Below are 24,525 nucleotides of genomic sequence, written 5' to 3'. Positions count from 1 at the left end.
GCGGGGCCATGGGAGTCTATCTTGGTCCTGGCAATTATCGGTCACTATAGGATTGGCTTACACATTGACGGTCTTGTTTCAATATATTTGGAAAAAGCATAAATAAGGTTATTCAATTCTTAGATAGTGTGGCTTTTGGTTACATTACTCGTTTTGAATAATCAAGTTTTGCTACCTTTCGGGCGGGGCCATGGGAGTCTATGTTGGTCTCTGCAATTAACGATCACTATATGATTGGCTACCACATTCACGATGTCTTATTTCAATACATTTGGAAAAAGCATAAATAGGGTTATTCAATCCTTTGATTACATTATTAGTTATACATATTCCGTTCTACTTATATTTTCAATATTCCACCTTCGCTAAAGGTTTCAAAGTTTTGTTAGCTTCACTAGGTTTCATGATGTAGATGGTTATCACATCAGTCTAACAGACTGAAGCTCTCCGGTTCGACACCGGGTGAGGCCATGGAATGGTGAGGGAAAAAGTTAATTTTTGATTTGTTTATGTGACCTTGTCAATAAGATTTTTGACGGTCCTTTCCCGGACATGTCTTCGTTCATTTCATAATTGGTGAGAGAGATTAGATAGGTTTCATGTATTCTCGGCAACCAAGGCCTCATCTTGTAAATTGCTATCGTGTTAATTGTTTTATATATTTGATTGTTTACCGCGGAAAGGGTTTTGATTCAACTTAAGCATGGTCACTAATGGTCAAACGATGATTGATCAGCAAAACATATATCCACATGGTCTCGTGGTGTAGGTAGTTATCACATCAGTCTTACACACTGAAGATCTTCGGTTCAAGCCCGGGCGGGGCCATGGGATTTTACCTTGGTGCTGGCAGTTATTGGTCACTTTAGGATTGGCTTCCACATTGACGGTCTTGTTTCAATACATTTGGAAAAAGCATAAATAGGGTTATTCAATTCTTAGATAGTGTGGCTTTTGATTACATTAGTAGTTATGCATATTCAAGTGGTCTTGTTTCAATACATTTGGAAAAAGCATAAATATGTTTATTCAATTCTTTGAGAGTGTGGCTTTTGATTACATTCCTTGTTATGAATATTTAAGTTTTCGCAACCATGAACAATTCTATTCTACTAATATTTTAAATATTTCGCCTTTGCTAAAGGATTCAAAGCTTTGTTAACCTCACTAGGTCTGATGGTGTAGATGGTTATCACATCAGTCTAACACACTCTCCGGTTGGACCTTGGATGAAGCCATGGAATGGTAACGGAAAGAGTTAATTTTTGATTTGTTTGTTTGACCTTGTCAATAAGATTTTTGACGGCCCTTTTCTCGAACACGTCTTCGTTCAGTTCATAATTGGTGACAGAGATTAGATAGGGTTCATGCATTGTTGGCAACCAAGGCGTCATCTTGTAACTTGCTATCGTGTTAATTCTTATATATAATTGATTGTTTAGCTTGCGAATGGTTTTGATTCAATTTAAGCGTGACCACTAATGGTCAAAGCAAGATGATTAGGAAAACATATATGCACAAGGTCTCGTCGTGTAGATGGTCATCACATCAGTCTTACAAACTAAAGGTGTTCGGTTCAAGCTCAGGCGGGGCCATGGTGTAGAGGAATCGACGCTCCGATTAACCTTCACCACTCGGCCACAACCGAGTAAGCACGAATCAATGCAGCAGAAAATAGGAACCACAGAGAAAGAACACGAATACACAGGGATTAACGTGGAAAACCCTAGACGGGAAAAAACCACGGGAGTACAAGACTCCAACCAAAACTATGCACAGAGAAATATACAATGGCGAGCTGCAAGGCGACGACCTTGAGCTCGTTGTCCTCGCCATAGGCGGCGGAAATACACAGAGGCGTCGACCTCCTCCTCTCTCACGCTCTATCTCTCTCACGGCTGCTCTCTCTTCACTCCTCTTGAGTGGAAAAACAGAAAAATGAGTAGCAACATCAAAACTGTTTGCCCTAAGTCATATTTATACACATATGACTTTGGGGCTATTTACAACTATAGCCTCAAGGGCCCTTTGCAAACATATTCACAGATATGTCCCCGCATCCGGATCTCGCTCCGGGTACATTCGTCATCCGGCTCCGAAGCCGGGGTCTTCATCATCCGGTTCCGAAACCGAAACCGGGCTTGTCGGCATTCATCTCCGATATCCGACCATCCCATCCGAAAGGGACCGTAATCCCAACACATGGAAGTCTATCTTGGTCCCTGCAATTAACAATCACTATAGGATTGGCTTGCACATTGATGATGTCTTATTTCAATACATTTGGAAAAAGCATAAACAGAGTTATTCAATCCTTTGATTACATTACTAGTTATACATATTTAAGTGTTCGCTACCATGAACTATTCCGTTCTACTTATATTTTCAATATTCCAGCTTTGGTAAAGGTTTCAAAGTTTTGTTAGCTTCATTAGGTTTCATGATGAAGATGGTTATCACATCAGTCTAACACACTAAAGGTCTCCGTTTCGACCCAGGGTGAGGCCATGGAATGGTGAGGGAAAAAGCTAATTTTTGATTTGTTTATGTGACCTTGTCAATAAGATTTCTAACGGTCCTTTTCCGGACACGTCCTTCGTTTAGTTCATAATTGGTGAGAGAGATTAGATAGGGTTCATGTAGTTTTGGCACCAAAGGCCTCATCTTGTAAATTGCTATCGTGTTAATTGTTATATATATTTGATTGTTTAGCGCGCAAAAGGTTTTGATTCAAATTAAGCATGACCACTAATGGTCAAAGAAAGATGATCTGGAAAACATATACTCATATGGTGTCGTGCTGTAGATGGTCATCACATCACTTTTACACACTGAAGGTCTCCGGTTCAAGCCTGGGCGGGGCCATGGGAGTCTATCTTGGTCCTGGCAATGATCTGTCACTATAGGATTGGCTTCCACATTGACTGTCTTGTTTCAATATATTAGGAAAAAGCATAAATAGGGTTATTCAAATCTTAGATAGTGTAACTTTTGATTACATTACTCGTTATGAATATTCAAGTTTTCGCTACCATGAACAATTTTGTTCTACTCATATTTTAAATATTCCGCGTTTGCTAAAGGACTCAAAGTTTTGTTAACCTCACTAGGTCTCATGGTGTAGATGGTTATCACATCAGTCTAACCCATTGAAGGTCTCCGGTTCGACCCGGTTGAGGCCATGGAATAGTGAGGGAAAAACTTAATTTTTAATTTTTTTATATGACCTTGTCAATAATATTTCTGACTGTCCTTTCCCGGACACTTCTTCGTTTAGTTCATAATTGGTGAGAGAGATTAGATAGGGTTCATGTATTCTTGGCAACCAAAGCCTGATCTTGTAAATTGCTATCGTGTTAATTGTTATACATATTTGATTGTTTAGCGCGCAAAAGGTTTTGATTCAACTAAAGCATGACCACTTATGGTCAAACGAAGATGATCAGCAAAACCTATACCCACATGGTCTCATGGTGTAGATGGTCATCACATCAGTCTTACACACTGAAGGTCTCTGGTTCAAGCCAGGGCGGGGCCATGGGAGTCTAACTTGGTCCTGGCAATTATCGGTCACTATAGGATTGGCTTACACATTGACGGTCTTGTTTCAATATATTTGGAAAAAGCATAAATAAGGTTATTCAATTCTTAGATAGTGTGGCTTTTGATTACATTACTCGTTATGAATATTCAAGTTTTCGTTACCATGAACAATTGGCTTACACATTGACGGTCTTTTTTCAATATATTTGGAAAAAGCATAAATAGGGTTATTCAATTCTTAGATAGTGTGGCTTTTGATTACATTACTCGTTATGAACATTCAAGTTTTCGTTACCATGAAAGATTTTGTTCTACTCATATTTGAAATATTCCGCGTTTGCTAAAGGACTCAAAGTTTGTTAACCTCACTAGGTCTCATGGTGTAGATCGTTATCACATAAGTCTAACACATTAAAGGTCTTCGGTTCTACCCCGGGTGAGGCCATGGAATGGTGAGGGAAAAAGTTAATTTTTGATTTGTTTATGTGACCTTGTCAATAATATTTCTGACGGTCCTTTCCCGGACAACGTTTTGTTTAGTTCATAATTGGTGAGAGAGATTAGATAGGGTTCATGTATTCTTGGCAACCAAGGCCTCATCTTGTAAATTGCTATCGTGTTAATTGTTATATATATTTGATTGTCTAGCGCGCAAAAGGTTTTGATTCAACTTAAGCATGAGCAGTAATGGTCAAACGAAGATGATCAACAAAACATATACCCACATGGTCTCGTGGTGTAGATGGTCATCACATCAGTTTTACACACTGAAGGTTTCCGGTTCAAGCCCTGGCGTGGCCATGGGAGTCTATCTTGGTCCTGGCAATTATCGGTCACTATAGGATTGGCTTACACATTGACGGTCTTGTTTCAATATATTAGGAAAAAGCATAAATAGGGTTATTCAATTCTTAGATAGTGTGGCTTTTGATTACATTACTCGTTATGAATAGTCAAGTTTTCGCTACCATGAATTATTTTGTTCTACTCATATTTTAAAGATTCCGCGTTTGCTAAAGGACTCAAAGTTTTGGTAACCTCACTAGGTCTCATGGTGTAGATGGTTATCAGATCAGTCTAACACACTAAAGGTCAACGGTTCGACCCCGGGTGAGGCCATGGATTGCTGAGGGAAAAAGTTAATTTTCGATTTGTTTATGTGACCTGGTGAATAATATTTATGATGGTCCTTTCCCCGACATGTCTTCGTTTATTTCATAATTGGTGAGAGAGATTAGATAGGATTCATGTATTCTTAGTAGCCAAGGCCTCATCTTGTAAATTGTTATCGTTTTAATTGTTATATATATTTGATTGTTTAGCGCGTAAAAGGTTTTGATTCAACTTAAGCATGAACACAAATGGTCAAATGAAGATGATCAGGAAAACATATACCGACATGGTCTCATGGTGTAGATGGTCATCACATCAGTCTTACACACTTAAGGTCTCCGGTTTAAGCCCGGGCGGGGCCATGGGAGTGTATGTTGGTCCTGGTAATTATCTGTCACTATAGGATGTGCTACCACATTGACTGTTGTATTTCAATACATTTGGAAAAAGCATAAATAGGGTTATTCAATCCTTTGCTATCGTTTTAATTGTTATATATATTTGATTGTTTAGCGCGCGAAAGGTTTGGATTCAACTTAATCATGACCACTAATGGTCAAAAGAAGATGATCAGGAAAACATATACCCACATGGTCTCGTGGTGTAGATGGTCAACACATTAGTCTTACACATTGAAGGTCTCCGGTTCAAGCCCGAGCGGGGCCATGGGAGTCTATCTTGGTCCTTGCAATTATCGGTCACTATAGTATGGGCTTCCACATTTACGGTCTTGTTTCAATACATTTGGAAAAAGCATAAATAGGGTTATTCAATTCTTAGATAGTGTGGCTTTTGATTACATTAGTAGTTATGTATATTTAAGTGGTCTTGTTTCAATACCTTTGGAAAAGCATAAATAGGGTTATTCAATTCTTAGATAATGTGGCTTTTGATTACATTACTTGTTTTGAATATTCAAGTTTTCGCTACCATGAACAATTTTGTTCTACTCATAATTTAAATATTCCGCATTTGCTAAAGGACTCAAAGTTTTGTTAACCTTACTAGGTCTCATGGTGTAGATGGTTATCACATCAGTTTAACACACTGAAGGTCTCCGGTTCGACCCCGGGTGAGGCCATGGAATGGTGAGGGAAAAAGTTAATTTTTGATTTGTTTATGTGACCTTGTCAATAAGATTTCTGACGGTCCTTTCCTAGGAACGTCTTCGTTTAGTTCATAATTGGTGAGAGAGATTAGATAGGGTTCATGTATTCTTGGCAACCAAGGCCTCATCTTGTAAATTGCTATCGTGTTAATTGTTATATATATTTGATTGTTTAGCGCGCAAAAGGTTTTGATTCAACTTAAGCATGACCACTAATGGTCAAATGAAGATGATCAGGAAAACATATACCCACATGGTCTCGTGGTGTAGATGGTCATCACATCAGTCTTACACACTGAAGGTCTCCGGTTCAAGCCCGGGTGGGGCCATGGAAGTCTATCTTGGTCCCTGCAATTAACGATCACTATAGGATTGGCTTCCACATTCACGATGTCTTATTTCAATACATTTGGAAAAAGCATAAATAGGGTTACTCAATCCTTTGATTACATTACTAGTTATACATATTTTAGTGTTCGCTACCATGAACTATTCCGTTCTACTTATATTTTCAATATTCCACCTTTGCTAAAGGTTTCATAGTTTTGTTAGCTTTACTAGGTTTCATGATGTAGATGGTTATCATATCGGTCTAACACACTGAAGGTCTCCGGTTCGACCCCGGGTGAGGCCATGGAATGGTGAAGGAAAAAGTTAATTTTTTATTTGTTTATGTGACCTTGTCAATAAGATTTCTTACGGTCCTTTCCCGGACACGTCTTCGTTCAGTTCATAATTGGTGAGAGAGATTAGATAGGGTTCATGTATTTTCGGCAACCAAGGCCTCATCTTGTAAATTGCTATCGTGTTAATTGTTTTATATATTTGATTGTTTAGTGCGCAAAAGGTTTTGATTTAACTTAAGCATGGCCACTAATGGTCAAACGAAGATGATCAGGAAAACATATACCCACATTGTCTCGTGGTGTAGATGGTCATGACATCAGTTTTACACACTGAAGGTCTCCGGTTCAAGCCCGGGTGGGGCCATGGGAGTCTATCTTGGTCCCGGCAATTATCGGTCACTATAGGATTGGCTTGCACATTGACGGTCTTATTTCAATACATTTGGAAAAAGCATAAATAGGGTTATTCAATCCTTTTCTATCGTGTTAATTGTTATATATATTATGATAATGTAGCGCGCCAACGTTTTGGATTCAACTTAGCATGACCACTAATGGTGAAATGAAGATGATCAAGAAAACATATACCCACATGGTCTCGTGGTGTAGATGGTCATCACATCAATCTTACGCACTGAAGGTCTTTGGTTCAAGCCTTGGTGGGGCTATGGAAGTCTTTCTGGGTCCCTGCAATTAACGATCACTATAGGATTGGCTTACATATTGACGGTGTTATTTCAATATATTTGGAAAAAGCATAAATAGGGTTATTCAATTCTTTGATAGTGTGGCCTTTTATTACATTACTAGTTATACATATTTAAGTGTTCTTGTTTCAATATATTTGGAAAAAGCATAAATAGGGTTATTCAATATTGTTATTCAATTCTTTGATAGTGTGGCTTTTGATTACAATACTAGTTATACATATTTAAGTTTTCGCTACCACGAACTATTGTGTTCTACTCATATTTTAAATATTTCGTGTTTGCTTAAGGATTCAAAGTGTCGTTAGTTTTACTGGGTCTCATGGTGTAGATGGTTATCACATCAGTCTAACACACTGAAGGTCTCCGGTTCGAACCCGGGTGAGGCCATGGAATGGTAAAGGAAAGAGTTAGTTTTTGATTTGTTTATGTGTTCAACAGTTGGCTACCACATGGCAAGAAGCACTCTTGTTATGTGTATGGAAACCATCATCTAGTAGAGAGCATTGTAATTCTTTGCAAAAAGAGTTACTTGTGTCTTCTCGGTTACTATGTTGGCCAAGAAAGGAGAGATTACACTCTCAATTTAATTGTTTGTTTCGTTTGGGGGTCAAAGAGGTGGGAGATATAGTTGAGGGTCTATCTCAAAGAATTTTGGAGTTTGTTGAAGCATGACAATTATTACGCATTCCGCCTAATTATGGGTTTATTTGGCAACAACTACGAAATATTCCATTGATGCAGGGTCCCTTACCTCTACAAACAAGAAAACAATTGTGGATTGATTGGTGTTTAAAGGGTCAAACATTATTGTTACAAGTGACTACTAATCTTTTGTATGATTGCTTTGTTGAGTGTCTTGGATGGTTATCATCTAAGGCTGAAGAAGAATGGAGATTACACAAATCTGATCATGGGTGGTGGCAAATCTGATCTCTTGGGAGTGTACCTGGGAGTGTGATAAATTCGTACCTCCCTCACCAAAGATCATTTCAGAATTAGCAATATAGAAATTCAGATTACACTACAAGAGTTAACAATAGAATACATTTTCATTCTCTACAATTGGCAATATAGAATTTCACACTAGTATAACTACTAGATTTTGGTATACGAAATAGTTCAATTTCAGACATCACTAACTGTTCAGCTAAAGTTCAAGTACAATCGAAAGACAATCGAAAGACACTAGTATAACTATTTCAGATAAATGAGACAGTATTTTGGTATACCAAATAGTTCAATTTCTCACATCACTAACAGTTCAACTAAAATTCAAGTACAATCGAAAGACAATCAGGCACTAGAGGGCAATTTGGCTGATCTTGTAATGTGCTTGTTGTTGGTGCCAGTTTTTTCTAATTTTACATTCTTCTTTATCTTAAAGCCTTTAGGTATCAACTGACTAAGTGGCACTTCATCATCAGAGGCATCAGAGACAAGCGTGGATGCACGGGCACCTTGTACTAGTGGCAAGCTTGAGAGAGCAACTGTGTTTTCTGCAACTGCAATGCTTGTACACACATCCACAATGGTACTGTCGATAGAAAAATTATCACTCATCTCTTGAATGTGGGTTGTTTTAGTACTCATGTTGTTGCTAGTATGCTCAGTCTCAATACAATTAGGCTCATGTATGTGGGCTACAGTAATACTCTTGGCGAACTCTTGGCTGGTCATAGTCACCTCATTCTTAAGACCACTGTGCTCTCCTTCTTGGGTCAACTCCTCTTGTACGGTGGCTATCACCTCATTCTTAAGAGAACCCTGCTCCCCTTCTTGGGTGGTCTTTATTGCCTGGTCCTCATGGGTGATGCTAGTAGGCTCCCCTTCATTAGTAACAATGTTCTTTCCACAATCCTCATGGGATCCTTTAGGCACTACTAGCACATTCTCAGTACAATTAGGCTCCTCTTTAGTACTAGCGATGTTCTTTCCACAATCCTCATGGGATTCTTTAGACACTACAGATACATTCTCAGTACAATCAGTCTTCTCTTCAGTACTTGCCATATTCTTTCCACACTCCTCATGGGCTTCTTTAGACAAATTATTGTTTGTACATGCCAGATGCTCTTCAAATATGAATGCTTCATTTTTCTCACAGTCCTCATGTGTGGAAGATGTGCTTCCAGAGTCTGCCTCCGTGCAAAGGTTAATCCCAGAATTTGACTCTGCACTTGTGCTCCATATAGTTCCCGATTCACTTGATTGCAATTGGGAATCAGACTGCTCTTGTAAACCTAAATAATAGGATTCCAAAGAATATTAGTATCAACTCACATACTCAAAAGTTTGCAAACATACCAACAACAATGAACGTAGGGTTAAGAGCCACTTTTTTACCTATTGTTACATCGTCATACTGTACAACCGTAGATACCCCATTGCAAGTGGTAGGCTCGGTCATCTTCTCTACAACATCTAAGTGCTCAACAGGGTTGTGTTGATCAATTGAATGCACCAAAAGCAACACTATCATAGGGTTGTTATGATCTAAATCATTGTTTTCAAAAACCGGCTTTTGACGTGTACTTGGGAGTGTGATAAATTCGTCTTCACGATTAGGTTTTGGACTCGTATCTCCCTCACCAAAGATCATTTCGTCATCAGCTAGTAACACAAGTACATGGTATTAGACAATGCATTAGGTTGACAACTCTCCGGACAGGTGAGAACATATATGACTCACCATTGCATTCAACTTTGCCTTTCTTGCCCTTTCCATACAACATTCTTGCAGCATTCCTCTTCTTAGTTGGCTCTATTTCTAAAGAAATTAGGCATTCAACACTTTCTCAAATGAGAATTAAGATATGTTGGCAAATTTTGTGTTACCTGGATTGTTTTGATGTTGACCGGAGCTTGGGGAATTTGTTTGTAGAAGCATATGTTCCATTGCTCCAATGGCCCTTCTCATACATTCATCTTCATCATAAAACTCATAGGTTATTGGTAATGATGGTCCTTGAACCTTGGAATGTTCAGCAGATACCGAGGGTTTAGGCACAAGGGGCAGTTGTTCCATTACCTTCCCTGGCGTGGAGTTGCTTGACACTACAACATTCATTGCAAGAAACCAAAAAACCTTCAAGGTTAGTACCATGATATAAAATATTACACAACTAGTACTAATCGTGAACAATGTACTACTCACTTAGTTCCCAATTTACACAAGTAGTACTAATCATGAACAATGTACTACTAACTTAGTCAAATTACACAAGTACTAATCATGAACAATGTACCACTCACTTAGTTGCCAAATTACACAAATAGTACTAATCATGAACAATGTACTAATCCTAAACAATATACTATTCACTTAGTTCCTAAATTACTGAACTAGTACTAATAAGGAACAGAAGTAGTACTAATAATGAACAATGTACTGCTCACTTAGTTCCCAATTTACACAAGTAGCACTAATCATGCACAATGCACTACTCACTTAGTTCCCAAATTACACAAGGAGTACTAATCCCGAACAATGTACTACTCACTTAGTTCCCAAATTACAAAACTAGTACTAATCACGAGCAATGTACTACTCACTTAGTTCCCAATTTACAAAACTAGTACTAATCATGAACAATGTACTACTCGCTAAGTACTAATCGTCAACAATGTACAAGTATAGTGTGTACTAACACTAGTACTATGCACGTTGTAATATAGATTGGACTAACATCTAATCCAACAAATGTAGATTGGATTTTAGTACTAACGTGGTATTTTGCACACAAGTAATACTAAACGTGATATATGTGTTCTACACACCTAATTACATAACTTGTACTAATTACACCAACAGTATTAATCTTGAACAGTATTAGTACTAAATGTGATATGTGTTTGACACACCTCATTTCCAAATTACACAAACTGTACTAATATTCAGAAAATTTACTATACACCTTGTTCCCAAATTACATAACTAGTACTAATTCCCAAGTTACACAAACAATACTAACAGTCAACAGTGTACAACAAGTATAGTGTCTACTAAACTAGTACTAGGCAAGTTGCAATATAGATTGGACGATGTTGTACCTGGTTCCCTTTTAGTACTAATTTTGGAAAATATCCCTTTAACTACACATACCAATTATATATTAAGAGTGTTGCCAATACTAATCCACATAATTAGGGTTCCACATATTAGTTGTTAGAGATACACTAATACTAATCCATTGTTCTCCTAAATTTGAAGTATGAATTGTGGCGCACACTAGTTCTAATCCAAATGTAAATTGACATCATATAATACAAACAATAGAATAGTAGAGCCACATACCGTGCGGGTGTACTTTTAAACCCCAAGCATAGTACCACTCAGCCGCAATTGTAGTTTTACAGTCCATACATGTATTCTCTTTCTCAAAATGATACTTAGCACATAGCACATGATATGTGTGCAAGCACGGTGTAATCACAACATCCATAGCCTCCAGCTTGAATCCGAGGCCACAAAATATACACCTGGCAGATTGCAAACACAAGTTATAATATATTTGCTAATATGATATTTATACCACAGAAGTAGAAATAAATAACTTTTAAAGCCTATACCGTGATATAGCTATACTAGTAATGGTACTTTCCATACCACTTGGGTGCTCAATTACAGATGGACACAAAGTTTCAAAACCTTTTTGTTTTAAATCCTGCATCAAGCACGCAAGGTTCTCGGAATGCAACTTTAAAGCTGACAACGCATTATCTATTTTGGAATGTGCATTCCTGCAAGTATCAAGGTCTCTCATTTGTGAACCTAATTGAGTGCCCATATTGTTTAGCTCTTTCTTCAACTCCTCTTTCAACACCTCACTTTCTGAATTTTGGATTGTCGATGCAATCCATTCATATGTAGTCTTTAATGAAGAGAATTTCTTTTCTGCCTGTATCTCAGCTGATTTAATTGCTTCCAAATCAACAAGTAGTGCTTGTATTCTTGAGCTCATAGATGCTATGCAACTGGCCATCATCTGTTCATTCTTTTCAGTCATTGTGGCCTGTACCTTTGCAGATTGAACTTGGTGGACAGGTGTTGTAGCCGAAATATCCACATGAGAGGTTCCCGATGACTTCAAGCCAGTGTTGGTACTGGAGGACCCTTTATAATGTTCTGACCGGTGCCTATTAAAATCTTCCCAATCTACGTCGATGCCACCCTGAACTTCACATGCAAATGCACGTGCAAAAACAGTACCCACCTCATTGTTACAGATTTGATTTGTATCATAAACATGTTCATATCTCGTCTTCAATAAGTTGACATATTCCCTCTTCAATCCACTTATGTGGAATCCTCGCCTTGTATCGGGATGTGCTGACCCCCAGGTTTTTATCAACCACTCTCTCAGCTCAGGATAAACTTTAGGTCATGCTCGAAGGAAATAACTCCATCCGAGAGGTGTGTCTCGAATGATGGAGTGGTACATCTTCTTTCTCTGTATTGATGACTTCATCACCCTTTCTCTTGTGGGTGTCTTCTTGCTTTCTTTGAGAGGTGTCCTTTTTCCTTCCTTCACTGGTGTCTTCACTTTCTCTTTCATCAATGTCTTCTTTATGAGTGTCCTTCTCGTCATTGTCCTAGTCATCACTATTCTCGTTGAATGAATATGCATGTACTAGAATAAAACTCATCAAATTACCATCAACACATAGCAAGTAATCACATTGCATTTACAAGCCATGTCAAACACACAAAAAACCTAAATAGTCGGAAGAAAAACACATCCATGTCTAACACATACAAATTAAAAACAGACAGACAGGAAACACAGACAAAACGAAAACATACCAACAAAACGAAAACATAGCAACTCATCATAGCCAACTCCATCTAAGTTGCATGTACAAACCATGTCAAACACACAAACACCCTAAACAGTCGGAAGAAAACTCATCCATGTCAAACACATACAAATTAAAAACAGACAGACAGGAAACACAGAGAAAATGAAAACATACCAGTTGGGCATGCAACACATAGACTATGAATAATCAAAACCTAAAAAAGCCCATACACATACAAATTAAAAACAGACGGACAAGAAACAAAGAGAAAACGATAACATACCAGTTGGAGGCAGATGGAGCCAAGGTCGAAGGTAGAGGTACCACACCTTCAGAGCACACCAAGCCTTCAAAATCACCTATATGCAAGAGGTTGTTGACGAGGCTGCTGCAGAGGAGACAAACGAGCATCAACAGAGGAGACAAACGAGCATACACAAGGAAAGCAAATCAACAACAAGAACATCAATCCGGGGAAACAGAAATCTCTGCATATACAGAGACAGAGATCGAACCTGGCACAGAGGGGAACACAACAACAACTACACGGGGAAACAGAGAATCGAAGGTGGAGTGAGAGAGAGAAACAGAAAGAAAGAAAGAAACAGAGATTCAAAGGTGGATTGAGAGAGAGAAAGAGAGAGATAGGTAATAGATATGTGTCGTCTTTCTAACTTTCTGCCTCTGTCTGTCTGACAACTTCGAGACAGAAGAGAGAGAGAGAGAGAGAGAGAGACTGACCAACTACCACATTCCAAACCTTCTCCAGGTGTGCTTTCGTACAACTCTACCTAAGAGAATGAAGTTGCAATTAATGTATTAAATACGGCCTTGGGACATTTCGAGTGTGACGTATATTATCTTTGTACATTCAAGTGTGACGTAATGAATTTGTTATTTGAAATTGAACACCATTCAATAGATGATAATTGTTTTATTTTCAATTTTTAATGTTTATTTTCTTCCTCGATTTAGTACTAAATTTTTTGCCAAAAGTTGGTGCACCGTAGCATGCTTCGACCCTACAACATAGTTGGCATTCTAAATTGCCACTTGTAGTAAAGGTCTTCATTTGGAGAGTTTTGATTGGAGGATTGCCTTTGGGATTAGCTCTAAAGCGTCGTGGACCAGCAACGGGTAATTGCTTTTTTTGCACTGTTCAAATGGAAGATAGTACTCATCGATTTATACAATGCCCGATTGCTTCTCAAATTTGGAGTTACATTTCTTAAATTTGGCAAGTTTTATCACGGTGTTATTTGACACCTAGACAGTGGGTGTTTGTACAATTTACACATGTGGACCCAAAGTCAGAGATAGAGATTGTTTTTCTATTTTTGAGATATTGGGGATTGCGTCATAATTGGAATATGCGCAACGCTTTTGTATTCGATGGTAGATATGGAGTGAGAGCATATCTACAAAAGTTGAAGGGAGTACTAATGTGGCAATTTTCTTTATTGGAGCAAGTGAAAATTCTTTCCTTGGTGGAGTGTTCGTCTTGCCTATTGGCAATTCAACATGTTCCACTACCCATGTAGTGTAGTTAGTGGGCGACCATACTCCATTGTCACACCTATTGTAAGTAGTGTTTTTTTTCACACATTTATTAATATAATTGTGTGTTTTAACCAAGAGAGAGAGAGAGAGAGAGAGAGAGAGAGAGAGAGAGAGAGATGTTATGATCGAATTAGAAGGTAAATATTACCTATGAGACAAAAAATATAACATTTTCGTGTGCTACAAGTGAAAATGAGTAGTGCCTCTCGATGTCCAAGAACATTACTAATGAATGTCGCCATGAGTAGTGCCTCTTGAGAGTGCACATCGTGTTTGTAAGTAGCAATGCGCACGATTTCGGCTCAAACCGAACCGAACCGTTAAGCCATGGCTTAAACGTTTACTGGTTCAAAGATAAATAAACTGTTTGGTTTGGTTTCAAATATTATGATCCGGTTTGGTTTTGGTTCGGTTTGGTTTTGAATTTCATGGTTTAGCGGCTTATCGGTTCATCGGTTTCGGTTTGTTTTGGTTTTGAATTTCACGGTTTAACGGTTTAGTAGTTTCGGCTTATGTGCTGTGGTTTAAAGGTTTAAAAGTTTTGAAGGTTTATCGGTTTATAAATTTGGTTTGGTTTTAATTTACGATAAATTGATTTGGTTTGGTTCTAATTTTTTCATAAACGGTTTGGCTCTAAACGGTTCGATTTAAATGGCTTCATAAAATTTAAATAGTTTGGTTTGGTTTTTAATATAAATAAATGGTTTGGTTTGGTTTCAAGGCCAAGAAACTGAACCGAACCGAAACTGAACCGCACCCATTGCTATTTGTAAGAGAAATTTGTGCAAGGATTGAGTTTGGTTGAAGATGTGTGGAAAGCGTAGTTGGAAACTTGGATGTATCAAAGTATGATTCTTAGCCTCAACCAAATACCTTTGATACATCCAACTACACTTTGCCCTAAACCCTACTACAAAAAGGGAGGGAGATGGAGAATAGAATAAATGTTTTATCATCTATTAGGCTAAATTTGACCCATGGGACCAAATCAACATGTCATAATTGTATGTGTAGTAAAAACTCTCTCCATCGGGTTGGGGCAACATTTCTATTGTCTTTGATATTCTATTTGTGGTCCTTTGTGATAAAGACAACACCACCTTTTGATCGCCAATGTGGCCTATGAGACTATAACTATAGACATCGTGTTGCTTCTTCAAATGCGACACACGGTGTTTGAAGGATTCCGGCCATAGGAAGGAAAAGGAGCGGGATGTGCGTGAACGAGGGTATGCACGGATTCACACGAAACTATCTTATGTACAAACATGTGTAAATACCATAGTATGAATACTAGGTAAAAGTGACTTAATAGGTACTTTATGGCCACATGGATAGAGGAATAAAGGTGATTGACTGAAGGAGATCGAGGAGAGAATCAGGGATTGAATGCGGTTGTCTTAACAGCCAGATGTAGCAACTCCTCTCTCTCTCTCTCTCTCTCCTTGAGCTATAAAAGGAGGGAGAGAAGACGATTTTGGAGAACGAAGTGCTGCCGGACCGAGCTCTGCAGATTTCTGTTTCCCTATTCTCTGTTTTCAGTGATAGGAACTACACGCTCCCAACGAACAACGCTCGGCCACAACCGAGCTTAGAATCAAAACACAGAGAAAATGGGGAATGAATGCATGACACAATGAAGAGAAGAGTACACAGGATGTTTAAGTGGAAAACCCAAATACGGGAAAAACCACGGCAGTCCACTGACTGCTAACTATCACTATGTAACAATATACAATAGATGAACACAGAGGCAACGACCTCTTGTTCACCATCTTCGCCACAGGTGGCAGTTACAACAGGGATACGAACTCTTCGTCTCTTTCTGTGTGTGTGTGTGTGTGTGTGTGTGTGTGTGTGTGTGTGTGTGTACACTGTTGCGCTCTAATCTTGCGCCAACAAGAATGACAACAACAACTACACTAAGTTTGCCCTAAGTCATATTTATACTAATATGACTTTTCGGCTATTTACAAATATAGCCCCGATGGACTCTCATAAACATATTTACAAATATGTCCCTTCATCTAGTGAGCACTTCTCACCGGGCCTTCACCATCCGGCTCTTGCCGAGTACTCGTCATCGGGTTCTCACCGGGTCTTCCGTAGCCGGGTCTTCGTCATCGGGTTCTCACTGGGTCTTCCGTAGCCGGGTCTTCCACATCCGGTTTCTTCTCACTTCCCATCCGGAGGGACCTGTTTCCTAACAAACTCCCCCTTCGCTCTGGCATGGGATGTCTTGCTAGTCCAATCCGCTTCCGACATGCATCCAGCTTGTCGGGTATCAGTACTTTGGTCAGCATATCTGACCCGTTCTCGGCCGTGTGGATCTTCGTCAACGCGAACTCCTGGTCCTCTACTCTTTTTGTGATACCTTCGCTAGATATGCTTCATCCGGGAATGGTAGGCCGCATTCTTAGCAAGGTGGATGGAACTTTGACTGTCGCAATAGAGCTAGTATTCATCTTGCCGGATACCGAGCTCTCCGATGAAGTCCTTCATCCATAGTATTTCCTTGCAGGCTTCCACAGCCGCCATGTACTCCGCCTCTGTGGTTGACAATGCAACCGTCTTCTGCAGCCTCGACTGCCACGAAACAACTCCCCCTGCATATGTCATTACATACCTGGATGTAGACCGGCTGGTATCCACATCAACCGATATGTCCGAATCGGTAAAACTGTCAAGTTGAGGTTTACCGGAGCCGAATCGGAGACACATGTTCGAAGTGCCCTTCAAGTACCAGAGTATCCATTTGACCGCGTTCCAGTGCTCCTTGTCGGGATTGCTCATAAACTAACTCACCACTCCGACTACGTATCCTATATTCGGTTGGGTACACACCATTGCGTACATTAAGCTCCCGACGGCTGAGGCATATGGAACCTTCATCATATCGGCCTTCTCAGCTTTCGTCTTCGGACTTTGCTTACCAGATAATCTGCAGCTTGCCGGGAGTGTCGATCCAACCGGTTTCACTTCTAACATGTTGAACTGCTGAAGCACCTTTGTCACGTACTTCTCCTGTGACAGTCACAGTTGCTTCGTTGGCCGGTTCCGGATGATGTGCATCCCCAACATCTGTCTTGCCGGACCCAAGTCTTTCATCGCGAAAGTTCGGTTGAGAGCCTTCTTCAGCATCCGAATTTTGGCTTGGTTCCGTCTGACGATCAACATGTCGTCCACGTATAGAAGGAGTATCAGGAAGTCGCCTCCTCCGAACTTCTTCACAAACACGCTGTGATCGGCCTGCGTGTTTTGTTTACCGGCCAGACAATCAATGCACTTCTCCAAGTGCATGTTCTTCATTGGAATGAGGTTTTCGTCTGCAAGCCTCTTCATCCCCTTCTCGCTCATGTGACACAACCTCTTGTGCCACAGCTCACCAGCAGTGTCGGATGCCACGTTCACTTCTTCCGGGCATAACCAGGCATTCATCAGGTACAACGTGTTTACCTTCCGGGCCCGACCCATAATCAGGCTCCCTTTGTTGAACTTCATAACACCGTTCCGGATGCTACCCGTGTAGCCTTCATCATCTAGCTGACCAGCCGATATCAGGTTCAGACGAACCTCTGGAACGTGTTGGACATCCTTCAGCAGCAGCTTGCATCCGGTTGGTGTTGTCAACCACATGTCTCCTATGCCGACAATTCGGCATGTACCTTCATTCCCCATCCGGACACAGTCGTGATCACCGGTTGAGTAGGATGAGAAGCATTTCCGGTCCGGGGTAAGGTGGAACGACGCTCCGGAGTTGACCACCCAGGTCATCTCGTCGCCAGCAAGGTTTAGCTCACTCTCCTCAGTGATGAGCATCAACTCTTCTTCACTTGCCACGATTGCCATCGTTCCCTTCTAGTCCGGCCCCCTCCGGTCTTTACTGTTTCGGTCCGGTGTCCGCTTCGAATCGGTGCCGTCAGTTTCCTTGTCTTTTCCGAAGTGCCGACAGTTTTTCTGGAAGTGTCCCGGCTTGCCGCAATAGAAGCAGGTAGGCCTTCCCCTTGACTTTGACCGTGTCCCCGACTTCTCCCGGTTCTGGGGACTACGGTTCCTTTGTCTTCCGCGTTCCGATTCGGTAATGAGCGCTTTGGAGTCGGAGCTCGTATCCTTATCTTTCTGACGCGCCTCCTCATCTAGCAAGCTCGACTTCACTCTTGCTAGGGATAACCGTTTTCCTTCCGAACCGGCGTTGCCCAAAGTGACAACCAACGTCTCCCAACTATCTAGGAGGGAACCGAGCAGGAGTAGTGCTAGTACCTCATCGGCGAGAGGTACTTCCAGTGATGTTGCATGGTGGATCAGCCCCTGGAAGGCATTCATGTGCTCCGCCATGCTGGAGCCATCTTAGTACCGGAGTCTTACTAGCTTCCGAAATACCGAAACCTGATTAACAACATTTTTGTTTTGAAACATAATGCCGATCTTCTCCCAGAGCTCATGAGCCTTGCTCTCTTCATTGAAGTTGTTGTATAGGCTCATGTCGATGAAGCACCGTATGTAAGCCGTTGTCTTCATGTGCATCACCTCCCATATCGTGGCATCGATTTTGTCCGGTCTCTTGTCCCCGAACTGAACCGGCAACCAAAGATCTTTAACCACGAGCATGTCCCGCATCTTCGACTTCCACACGGAATAGTTGGAGTCGGTGAGCTTGAACATGCCGCCCAACGATTCGTCCATTTTCTGTGTCGTTTTGCTCTGATACCAATTTGATAGGAACTACACACTCCCAACGAACAACGCTTGGCCACAACCGAGCTTAGAATCAAAACACAAAAAAAACGGGGAATGAATGCACGACACAATGAAGAGAAGAGTACACAGGATGTTTACGTGGAAAACCCAACCACGGGAAAAACCACGGCAGTCCACTGACTGCTAACTATCACTATGTAACAATATACAATAGATGAACACAGAGGCAACGACCTCTTGTTCACTGTCTTCGCCACAGGTGGCAGTTACAACAGGGATACGAACTCTTCGTCTCTTTCTCTCTCTCTCTCTCTCTCTTTCTGTACACTGTTGCGCTATAATCTTGCGCCAACAAGAATGACAACAACAACTACACTAAGTTTTCCCTAAGTCATATTTATACTAATATGACTTTTCGGCTATTTACAAATATAGCCCCGATGGACTCTCAGAAACATATTTACAAATATGTCCCTTCATCTAGTGAGCACTCCTCACCGGGCCTGCATCATCCGGTAAGCACTTCTCACCGGGCCTGCATCATCCGGTGAGCACTTCTCACCGGGCCTTCACCATCCGGCTCTTGCCGGGTACTCGTCATCGGGTTCTCACCGGGTCTTCCATAGCCGCCGAGTCTTCGTCATCGGGTTCTCACCAGGTCTTCCACATCCGGTTTCGGCCTCGGCCGAGTTTGCTCATCAGTATTGTTCTTCTCACTTCCCATCCGGAGGGACCTGTTTCGTAACATTCAGGCAGTGCGTTGTGAGGCCTCCATTTCGTGTTGGTAGCCCGCGTGCTCCCGATCGGAGGCTCACTGGTGTCTAGGTGTGTTAGTGTGGGTAGCTGAGTCCGGTTGTAATTCTCTTAATATAGTTTAATAGACTATCGTATTGTTTCAAGATTCTCTGTCTTCCCTGTTTCTATCCGTGTTCTTATCTTCGTTCCCTCTCGCTTGTGTGTGCGTACCCGAGTGTGTGAGCCCGTGAGCTCATTGTTCGCTATCCAGCGTGGCTCCGGAACCAAGAATGCTTACCCGAGCGGTGCGCTCATCATCCGGCATCTGGAGACTACTCCGGATTGGATACGTGCCCGTATCGCGCTTCGACAAAGTTATCCAGAAACCAATTTGGGTAATCCCTCTTCTCTTTACCGACTCCTTGGTTCGACACACTGGTGGTCCCGCCCCATTTTCGACACATACACGTGGAATAATGTGGCATTATTTGGTGAACCCGATGTGAAAAGGGGCAGCAAAGGAGCTCGAAATGAGAGGAAGCGAACTTGCTGAAGCGATGGCGGTAGTTGTCGATCGCTTGGTGAATGCTCGGGAAAGCGTGGGTGGCCTCGACAGGGCCATCGAAACGATAGTTGGCACGACAGGCCGATTTAACAGAAAAGACACGACGAGCTACTTGGGGGCCTATAAGGCTGAAATGCTAATGCATCCCGAAGGATAGGTGGTTGTCCAGATTCCCACGAGTAGGGACACAGAGCATTCATGCGGAGGTGCTTGAGATCCAAGCCGACTGCCGGAATTGGTTGGAGTTCGAGGGACGACTCCTCGAGAGGTATGGTTTTGATGACTCACTCCGGTTGTCGAAACAGGAGTTCATGGAATGGGTCGAGAGCCTCGTAAAAGGGAGGAATACCTCGGTGCTCCTCAAGGAGTTCGAAAAACAATCAAGTCGGTCAACGCACTTGATTGGGAGAAGGTGGGTCTCCTCTTGGAAACAGATGAAGGGCTCACAACTGACTAGGCCATGGTCAAAAGAGTTTGCAGTTGTTTCGACAAGCGGCGGGAATGGAACGATGTGGGGTTGTCAATGGGAGGCCCGACAACCGGGAAGAAACTGGAGGAGATTCTGACTCGGTCGGAAGAAACATGAAGGTGGCTCCTGTCGCGCACAATTCCGGTTGACGTGATAAAGGGGCCATCCGGGGCGCAACTCTAGAGGAGCTAAAAGATGGTATGAGACCTTCAGATTGCTCATGCGTGGAGGTGGCGACCAATCATGTGATCGGCGCCCACTGAACGACCGGAGATGCATGTGGTGCGACGCCGTCGGCCACGTCCGGAGAGAGTGCACAGACTTTATCGACGCACTCAAGAACAATGTCATGTACCTGTGGAATGGCCGGGTACACGCTTGTGAGACCCAGAAACCCCTCAAGTTGAACATTGGTCGAGGGGGGATTGTCGAATACGAGTGTATAATGGTCGTATTCACACTGTCCCTTTGGACAGCTCAAGTTCGGGCTATTTCTGTAAATAACATAAAGGGCAGTTGCCCTAGGATAATCACTATATAAAGTGACTTTGTAACCTTTAGAAAAGGTTGGTTGTCATTTGTAACTATTGCTATTGGAATATACTTTTATTTTGTGCCTCTCTCTCTCTCTCTCTCTCTCTCTCTCTCTCTCTCTCTCTCCCTCTCCCTCTGTGTCGATCTTGCTCGCGCATACACAGGTTCTTCTTCATCACGAATGTTGCTTGCACTTCCGCATTGACAGTCTTGTCCCCAACATTTGGTATCAGAGCGTTGGAGGTTCTTCAACCCACTGTCGACCGTCATCGCACAACACAACACTCTGTTTTCGTTTTCATTGAAGAACAGAGAAGGGAGAAGAAAAAGACAAGAGCTCGCGTCTCACTGTGTTAAATCACAAATTGGAGTAAGCCAGTCGGTTGTTCTCTGTTCCTGTGATTGTAACCGCTTGAGGGGAGCTCCTTGAGCAACAACCGACCCAATCGTGCTTCATTCGGTTAAACAACATTCGAATAGGTCATCGGACGCTATTCACCCGCTTGTTGTAACCACCCGCTATAGATTGGTCTCCCGGCAACAACCACTTCGTGCTTCACTCGACTGATCGACATTCGGGAGGATCAGTTGGATCCGTCCCTCTCATCGCTGCAGTCATCCGAAGCAAAATCGGCCCAAACAATCGGTTTCGCGTAATCGGTATTCGGCATACAATCGGAAGCTAACCGGGCTCACTCCGACTCGGCAACATTCGAGAAGACCAGCCGGTTCTGTCCCTCACGTTACCGGAGTCACTCCAAGCAAGTTCAGCAACAAGTATCCGAAACCAAACCGACTCGGGTTCAAAACCGACTAGAACAATATTGGGTGAGCCGACCGGCTGCACCCCACCAAGGTTCGTAGTCAACTCCGAACCGAGTCTTACCAACCGAAACCGAAGCAGATGGCATCAACATCCAGCTCATCGAAGATGAGTCTAAGGAGGTTCGACGGTTTGAACTTCAACTTCTGGAAGGAACCAATGCAGGACTATCTCATAGTCAAGGGTAAGATAGACCTGATTGAGAATGAAAATCCGCCAGAAGCATACAAGGCAAACGAGTGGCTAAAGCTGGACAGAATCGTCCGCGACACTATCCAGATGCACTTTCGGAGTCAGTGTACTTCACAGTGCAATCATGCACGACAACATCTGAACTTTGGAAAACACTATCGGAAACTTATGAAAAGAAGGTTGCCGCAACGAAGATGTATCTGATCTGGCGCCTCTACAACGTGCGGATGAAAGAATCTTATTCGGTTCAGGTACACCTCAACGAGTACGAAAGCATAAGCTCCCAAATCTCGTCTCAAGGGACGGCAATTGAGGATGAACTCAGAGCAATGATACTCATGAGTAGTCTCCCCTCTTCATGGGAAACTTTCATTACAACCGTGTGCAATGCTTCAACAACTGCCGTTAAGTACTCCGAAGTCACGAGCGCAATCCTGACTGAAGCAGCTCAGAGAAAGTCTTTTGCCAAAGACTCGGCAGATGAAGCTTACATAGTACAAGGTTCGACCGACCGATCGAACAACTGGGGAAGAAGTTCTTCCCGATAGCTGAACAATCAACGAAGCTGGAGCAAGTCCCGGGACAACCGAATCTACAACTACTGCAAGAAACTGGGACACATCAAAGCCGATTGCCGGGCACTCAAAGCAAAAACCGACAAAGCTTAGAGAGTGGATCATAAGAGTACCCGGCATGAGGAGGTCAATTACGTCGGCTCTTCAGCCGAAATTTTGACGACCGACCCGAACATACTGTCCATAAAGAACCCAGTCGAATCCGAAGTTTTGCTTACGACTGAGGAATCGAGCACATGGCTCCTGGACTCGGGCGCATCGTATTATGTGACACCTCACCGATTCAGTTTCGGCAATACTCGGACCGGCACTTCGACTCAGTTCGAGTCGGAAACTCGCAACACTGCTATAATCGGAATTGGCACCGTAGAGCTCAATCTTCCGGGAGGCTCTACACTCGTACTACACAACGTCCGACATGTTCCTCAGCTCTCAAGACCCTTGATCACAGTCAGACAACTTGACGAAGCCGGCATCTGTGTCGGATTCTCATCAGGAGGGTGGACACTCCACAAAGGGAACCTCTTGCTTGCTCGAGGACCAAAGGTACATTCCTTGTATCCTTTATATGTCACACTCAAAGAGGGTGACTTATTTTTGGTTGATATCCCCGTGTCATCGTTATGGCACGAACGAGTTGGACACCTCAACAAGGCCGACATAACGCACCTATCTAGAGCCGGTTACATCCCCAAGCTCTCCTTCTCGGATCACCAATTCTGCGAGCATTGCCAGTACGGCAAATAGGTTTCCGCCTCACACCCGACATCAGCACCAAGAGAATCGAGCCCACTCGATTTGGTCCACTCGAACGTCTGTGGCCCGATGCCACATTAGTCTCTCGGCGGTGCTTCGTACTTCGTCAATTTTATTGACGACTCGACTCGGAAGGTGTGGGCTTACCCTATCAGAACCAAAGATCGGGTGTTCTCGATCTTCTCCGAATGGCTTGCAATGGTCGAAAATGAGACCGGTCGGAAACTGAAATGTCTCTGAACCGACAATGGAGGAGAATTCAAGTCTGAAGAATTTGTCAAATTCTGCTGGGAACGTGACATTCAACGTGAATATACGGCACCCTATAGTCCGGAGCAGAACGGAATTGTTGAACGCATGAATCGGATGATTCAAGAAAGCGTAGTATTCATGCACCAACACTCCGGACTGTCGGATGGCTTCTAGACGGAGGCTCTACTTACGGCAGTACACATAATCAATATGTCGCCAAGTAGACCTCTAGGACTTCAAATACCTCAGGAAATATGGATAAGCCAAATTATGACAAGCTGAGGATCTTCGGTTGCGAGGCGTATGCTCTCATACCGAAAGACAACCGTCGGAAACTCGAACCAAGGTCAAGGAAATGTGTTTTTCTTGGATATGGACCCGACAGTGAGATCAGATACCGACTCTGGGACCCCGAGCACAGACAAATCGTCCGAAGTTCGGACGTCGTGTTCAACGAGTAGGCTATG

The 24,525-nt window shown here is 42.3% G+C and overlaps 3 non-coding genes across 3 annotated transcripts; all 3 read left to right on the top strand.

Moving 5' to 3' along the window:
* Window positions 1-5,663: 5,663 nt before the first annotated feature.
* Window positions 5,664-5,737, top strand: TRNAV-AAC (transfer RNA valine (anticodon AAC)). Its single transcript has one exon. It is a non-coding gene; the product is annotated as a tRNA-Val (tRNA).
* A 282-nt stretch (window positions 5,738-6,019) lies between these two features.
* On the top strand, window positions 6,020-6,093 carry TRNAV-UAC (transfer RNA valine (anticodon UAC)). Its single transcript has one exon. It is a non-coding gene; the product is annotated as a tRNA-Val (tRNA).
* A 1,320-nt stretch (window positions 6,094-7,413) lies between these two features.
* Window positions 7,414-7,487, top strand: TRNAV-AAC (transfer RNA valine (anticodon AAC)). The gene has a single exon. It is a non-coding gene; the product is annotated as a tRNA-Val (tRNA).
* Window positions 7,488-24,525: the final 17,038 nt, after the last annotated feature.

This window comes from Azolla caroliniana, unplaced genomic scaffold, assembly GCF_043228905.1.
Source record: "Azolla caroliniana isolate FFs.n. ecotype wild unplaced genomic scaffold, voAzoCaro1.0.p SCAF_18, whole genome shotgun sequence".
NCBI lineage: Eukaryota > Viridiplantae > Streptophyta > Polypodiopsida > Salviniales > Salviniaceae > Azolla > Azolla caroliniana.
Note: the sequence above shows the minus strand (reverse complement) of the source record. Positions and strands in the feature narration are given on the sequence as shown.